This window comes from Rattus norvegicus, chromosome 1, assembly GCF_036323735.1.
Source record: "Rattus norvegicus strain BN/NHsdMcwi chromosome 1, GRCr8, whole genome shotgun sequence".
Taxonomy (NCBI): domain Eukaryota; kingdom Metazoa; phylum Chordata; class Mammalia; order Rodentia; family Muridae; genus Rattus; species Rattus norvegicus.
This window is the reverse complement of record NC_086019.1, coordinates 142,809,039-142,816,002: the sequence shown is the minus strand read 5'-3', so window position 1 is coordinate 142,816,002 and position 6,964 is coordinate 142,809,039. Positions and strand designations below refer to the sequence as shown.

The window sequence follows — 6,964 nt, the reverse complement described above, 5'->3', positions numbered from 1 at the left end:
GCAGCTGGTGTTAGAGTCCTCCCTCCAGCCCAGGTGTTACATAGTTTAATACATGCATTATGTATCCTGTGGTCATCTGCAGTTACGTTTATTAAGCTTGTATGTACGATGGCCCTAGCAGTGCAGCTCGGTTGGATAAATCCTTGCCTAGTGTATTAGTTGGCTCTCCAGAGAAGCAGAATTGATAGACTAAATGTTTTACAAACAGGATTTAGATTGGTTCTCACAATATGGGCTGAGTATTCTGACAGTGGTTGTCTGCTGAGAATTTAGTGGCTGCTCAGTTTATAAGACCTCAGTGTTCATAATCAGGCCCAGTCCATGTTGGAAGGCCAAAGAGGCTGGGCCCCAACATCAGTGAATGATGGTGGTGGCGGAGGCGGCAGCAACAGTGTAGATGTACTGACAGCAAGAAATGAAGGCAGACAGGCTAACTGCTTTCCCAAAGGATCTCCTATTCTCTGCACTTCAGCTAGAAGGTGATTCCCACTCTAGGGAGGGTCTTCCCTCATGTAATCCTCCCAGGAAGTAACCTCACAGACATCCCAGAGACACATTTCTTAGCTGCTCATAGGTCCAATCAAGTTGATAAGATCACCAAGCACAAGCCAAACACCAACTTCCACATGCACGTATGCCCCAGGCTCTTTGGCCTTCCAACATGGACTGGGCCTGATTATGAACACTGAGGTCTTATAAACTGAGCAGCCACTAAATTCTTAGCAGACAACCACTGTCAGAATACTCAGCCCATATTGTGAGAACCAATCTAAATCCTGTTTGTAAAACATTTAGTCTATCAATTCTGCTTCTCTGGAGAGCCAACTAATACACTAGGCAAGGATTTACCCAACCAAGCTGCACTGCTACCCCTTCTACCCCAGGACAGTCAGTACTGGACTTGGACTCAAGTACTGTGTGGTCCCTAACAAAGCCACCAGGCATTTTTGCAATCCTCCCAGGCAGAGAGAAGGTTTGGAAGCATAAAGCTGACCTAGTTTGGCCACTGTCCCACACAGGGACAGTCTTCAGAAGGCTCCAGGAACCCTGACCTACCTCAGGTGAAACTTATATTTGCACATTTAATCTTCCTCTTTAGTGGAAGAAGATGCCCACAGCCATACATACTATGTGACATTGGGACATTCCTTTCTTTTTTTTTTTTTACAGATTCATTCATTCATTCATTTTTTTTTATATGAGTGCTCTATCTACATGTACAGCTACATGCCAGAAGAGGGCATCAGTTCCCAATTTAGATGGTCGTGAGCCACCATGTGGTTGCTGGGAGCTGAACTCAGGACCTCTGAAAGAGCAGACAGTGCTCTTAACTGAGCCATCTCTCCAGCCTGAGAGACCTATTTTCTTTTTTTTTCTTTATTTTTTTTAAGAATTATTTATTTATTAAAGAGGGCATCAGATCTCATTACAGATGGTTGTGAGCCACCATGTGGTTGCTGGGAATTGAACTCAGGGCCTCTGGAGAAGCAGTCAGTGCTCTTAACCTCTGAGCTATCTCTCCAGCCCGAGAGACCTATTTTCAAAATTGATTTTCTATTACATACAGGTAATACAGGTAATTACATCCCACCAGTGCAGGTAAGGGCAGGTGAAAAGCCTTCGACGGAAGCGTATGTCACTGTTGGAGACAAGGAAGCTTCCTGAGGAGGAGAGACTGGCCCATGACCATTTGTGTGTTTCCTCCCATGGAACTGGTATACAGAGGTGACCGTCATTGTTCTTATCACCCATTGTCTCTTCCTGGTTTCTGGTTATGACTAAGGGTGACTCAGTTCTCAGGACTGGGGACAGAACTTGGGGACTAAGTTGAGCTGGTTAGGACACTCTGTGTGAACAGTTTTCCTTCTGTCATCAGTGTGGCTCGTTGTCGTGGAAACTAAAAGGAAAAGTCTCAGCTCAGGACCCCCAAGACTAACTTTTCCGACCAGTGCTCAGCACAAAGGAGATTCATTTGCCCCAGAGGGACAAAGGGCTGGAGATAGAGGATGTGGGAGAGAGGAAAGGGACTGGGAGAAGGAAGGAGGAAGGAGTGTTTTCCCCAGAGGACACAGGTGTGCTTCTGGATAGAGAGGAGAGAGATGTGGCCCTTAGGCAAGTGGTGGTTTATAAAGGTAAAAGGGGAAACCCCCGAGTAAGGAAGGATGAGGTGTTTAATTTCAGTTAGGTGAGCCAAAGGAGACTTTTTAAACCCCTTCCTGCAAAGGAGACTTGATTGAGGAGGAAGTGGCCAATAAGGAAACAGACCTTGGGGGCTAGCTTTGGGAATGTAATTGACTGGTTTTTAGCAAGGCAGAAAGAATGGGGTAAAAGGACAGGACCTGCCAGAGTCACACTAAAACTGGCCAGGCCAGAGTCCTTTCAAAATCCCCCTGCATGCCAGAAGTTTCTTCCTCTTTCTCCTTGTCCTCGTATTCCTCTTCCTTTTCTTTCTTTCTTTCTTTCTTTTTTTCTTTCTTTCTTTCTTTCTTTCCTTCCTTCCTTCTTTCTTTCTTTCTGAGACAAGGCCTCACTATGTAGGCCTGGTTGGCCTCTTAGAACTCACAGAAATTCATTTGTTTTGTTTTTCTTTTTCTTTCTTTCTTTTTTTTTTTTTTCCGGAGCTGGGGACCGAACCCAGGGCCTTGTGCTTGCTAGGCAAGCGCTCTACCACTGAGCTAAATCCCCAACCCCAGAAATTCATTTGTTAAGCGTTCAGATTAGAAGGCGATGTCGCCACTCCAGCTGTGCATTCTCTCTTTAAACTTAAAAAAAAAAAAGTCTCTCTGTGTGTCCACATGTGTGCCACAATGCCATGGAAGTCAGAGGAGAACATCCAAGAGGTAGCTCTTTCTCTCTACTGCGAGTCCTGGGGAATCAAACTCAGATTTTCAGGATTGGCCATAAGCACATTTATCTGCTGAGCCATATTGCTGGCCCCCGGATTTATTTTATTTTTATTTATTTATTTTTGCTTTTTTGGGTAGGGGTGTGGGGGAGAGGAGGAGTTTCAGTTCTCTGTTGTTTGTTTTTGTTCTTGTTCTTTCGAGACAGGGTTTCACTGTGTAGCTCTGACTGTCCTAGAAGTCATTACATAGGCCAGGGTTGATTCCCAGCTGAGGAGTGGATTTGAGACCGTCTTTTGTAACCCTGGTTGAGCTGCAGGTTCTGTTACTGTGATAGAAAGCTCCTTCATTTCATTTTACTATACTTTCCCTTTTGGTTATCAGTTAAATGTCACTGAGGTACTTTGGGCTTAGAGGAGACAGGGCTGGACGTACGTTGTCACAGTTGCAGAGTGGGATCCCCTAATCATTTACCTTGGCTCTCTGATAATCGGGGATGCTGGAGGTGTGTATGGTTACAAGCATTTTTCTTTTAAAAAATCAATGCATATTAATTATATAAAACAACAGTATTGATACATGCATACCATCTACTTTGACTAGCATTTTGAAAATGAATTTGATAAATATCTCTTATAGATTAAATTTTCCTTTTTACTCATCAGGCATACCATTTTCTTTCTTTTTTTTTTTTTTTTTTTTTTTTTTTTCCTGAGGCAGGGTCAGGCTGCTTTGAATCCATTATTGATGAGTTTGACTTTCTGATCCTCCTGCTTTCCTTGGCCTCCCAAGTGCTGGGAGTACATTCTTGCTCTATCTGGTTTGAGACATCTGAGGAATTTTCCTTCCTGCTCCCTTCTGCTGTGCATCCTCTCGGCGACTGAATTCAGGCCCCACACTGAGCTCCATCCCAGGGCTTGGCCTACGCTCAGTGGTGTTGATTGGTGCTGACCGCTGGCATGTGGGCGCCTGTTGTAAGGCTATTGTCTGTCTGCCGCTATCTCTCCGTGCCTGCTGAAGCGCTGACCCAACTGTTACCCTCTTTCACTGATGTGATAAGAGTGATAGGAAGGTAGGGCTGTTTGCTAAAGTCCTAGAGCTGAGAGCTCAAAGACACAGCCCTCACAGGCTGGAGAGGTGGCTCCCCAGTTCAGAACACTGACTGCCCTTCCGGAGGTCCTGAGTTCAATTCCCAGCAACCACATGTTGGCTCACAACCATCTGTAATGAGATCTAATGCTCTCTTCTGGTGTGTCTGAATGTATTCATATTAATAAAATAAAATAAATAAATAGAGAGAGAGAGAGAGAGAGAGAGAGAGAAGCACTCACCTAGCACACCAGGTATGGGGGTGCTCATCTATGCTCTGAACTCTGGGGATTTTGGCCAGCCAGTGAGAGAACCTGTCTGGTACTTGAACCCAGAGAGAAGGGTGCCTCACTACATCACTGTACTGTGAAGTACTTTAGTACTGTGAAGTACTTAGTACTGTGAAGTACTTAGTGGCTGACCCTGAAATTATCAGCTAAGCTCCCCAGCACAATCACCTTGAGTAGGTCACCAGGCAGGCTTTGGGTCACTCCAGTGACCAAGGAGACTCAATGTCCCAGTCTGCTCTTCCTGCATTCCTCACGTTTGCTAACTTCCTGGTGACCTAAGTGGTTCCTGTTTCCTGAGCCATTTAGGCAACCCTGGCTCTCGCTGGTCTCTCATCAGTCATAGGGCTGCGGGCTGTGGATGTGGCTGAGTTGGTAGTGTTTGCCCAGCACACGGCGAGTCCTGGGTTTCATCTTCATAAAGCAGGTGGAGTAGTGCAGGCAGCACTCTGGAAGTGGAGGCAGGAGGATCAGACATTCAAAGTTGAGAGAGAGAGAGAGAGGTGGGGGCTAACTACTTCCAAAGGAACAAGGTTGAACCAACACCGTACACACTTAATACGTAACCATGTAATCTTTTTAATAACTCTGGAAGGAAGGCTGGCTCTATTATGGGTTTTACAGAGACTGAAAGGCCCTAGCAGGAAGATCTCTGAATGAGAGCTGACCTGGTCTACATAAGAAGCTCCAGGCCAGCCAGGGCTGCATAGTGAGACCTTGCCTCGAAAATAAACAAATGGAAAACTCCTCAAGCAACCTCTCCCCCCACCCCCAAAACAAGCACACTCAGCAGGAGCCAGAGACAGGAGATAGGGATTATTTGAGGCATGCTGGGGGAGGGAGAGAGGAATCAGTTGATAGGATGTTCCTTTCTTTGTGGGTCAGATGTCAATTTAACACAGGCATGTGCATGTGGAGACCAGAGGTCGGCCTTGGGTGTTGTTTCTCAGGATTTGTTTATCTTGCCTTCTGAAACCAGGTCTTTCATGGGGACCCAGGTTTTGCTGATTATAGATCAGGTGAGCTGGGATCTGTGGATCTGTGAGTCCAGCAGCCCACACAACACCCCTTCACCCTCCCACTCCCGCTTTTTATGTGGGCGTTGGAGCTCTATTCAGGTGCTCAAGTTTGCAAGACAAGCTCTTCCCCTACTGAGCTATTCCCTCAGTCCAGGCAGAGGGCTCAAACTCACAGAGTTCTGGGGTTGAAGATGTGTTATCGCTGCTTCCCGCTAATGTGGGCTTTGTTAATCCATTAAATCGCAGTTTCTAGCCACCTCCTTGCAGCCACCGCTCTTTGAAACACCAATGGTTGTAAGCAAAGTTTTGAAAAATTTACAGCAAGTGTAATGTACTATGAAAAGTCTGTGAACACCATTGAGAACAGGGCGCCTGTACAGCTAGCGCCACGTGGCAGCTTGCCTAAGCTCACAGACGAAGAGAACACTGAATTTCAGTAAGAGACTATGAAATAAAAATGAAATTGTTTTTCCTGCTCAGGGCCTGTCCTTCGTCACGTTATAGAAAAAAATCAACTGAGCAAAGTTATGTAAAAGCAAGAAGAATCACAAAATAAGGAATCTTTTATGTGGCTGACTCTGGTTTATGTATCTAAAACCGATAACAAACAAAAATCACTTTGTGTCTATTAAGTACATCTAGAAAAATGTATAAGAATATCTCAGTCAGAAAGCTAGATTGTGGATATTTGTAGTCTCAGCACTGAGGCAGAAGGGCAGCCAGGGCTACCAAGTTCCAACGTGAGACTTCATCGTTTAAAAAAAAAACAACAACAACAACAAAAAAAAAAACAGAATAAAGAAGGGGAAGAATCTGAGAAGAAAAGCAGAAAGGAGAAAGGTTGGTTGGCCTAGTCCTCCTCCCTGCTGGTGACAGTAAAAGCGGATAGAGTCACACCAACCTGACTTGAAAAAAATCGGAAGACCCTCTCTCCTGTACACAGTTCTCAGCGTGCTGGATGCACTGGTTGGGGGCGTGGGGTGGGCGCTGCCTTTCAGCGAGGCCCGAAATTTTTAGCTAGTTAGCTGTGTGTGTGTGTGTGTGTGTGTGTGTGTGTGTGTGTGTGTGTGTGTGTGTGTCTGTAACAACCCCGATCACTGCTTTCCTCGCATGGGACTCTCGACTTGAATTCCTGGGTCCCAGTTATTCACCCGGGTCCGTATTGCCTGACTCTTTGCAGCTGACCCACTACGGAGAGCCGGGAGCAGAAACATCCGGAACAACAGGCGGTGGACCCGGAGATTGACAGATCTCTGAAGGAGGACGTGCTTCAGCTGCGACCGGTGGGCGCGATCAATCGGACTCAACATCATCACCATCACCATCATCGCCCGGGATAGGAGGGCTTCACTTCGAGCCAAGCCTTTGCTGTCCGTAGGTGACGGATTTAGACTTCGGACAGCACGTGCTCCGTTCGTTCCGCTCTGCACCAGGACACGCCTCTCCACCGCTGTCACATTTTCAGCAATGTCTCATCCTGACAGTTGTTTGCTCACATCCTTGAGTTCCAAGAATTTGGTTTAGAATAGAAGTTGGTTCTACCTACTACAGTTACTTCGCTTCGTTTCCGAAGGGATTATGAAGAGGTGACGAAATGACGGAGAAAAAGGAAAGAAACCATGATCCGACCGCGGCAGGACTCGAACCTGCAATCTTCTGATCCGAAGTCAGACGCCTTATCCATTAGGCCACGCGGCCGTCAGCATAAAGCTGTCTCTACTTAGCC

General features: G+C 46.2%; 1 non-coding gene across 1 annotated transcript; it reads right to left on the bottom strand.

Annotated features, from left to right (window-relative positions):
• Window positions 1-6,863: 6,863 nt before the first annotated feature.
• Trnar-ucg1 (transfer RNA arginine (anticodon UCG) 1) lies at window positions 6,864-6,936 on the bottom strand. The gene has a single exon. It is a non-coding gene; the product is annotated as a tRNA-Arg (tRNA).
• Window positions 6,937-6,964: the final 28 nt, after the last annotated feature.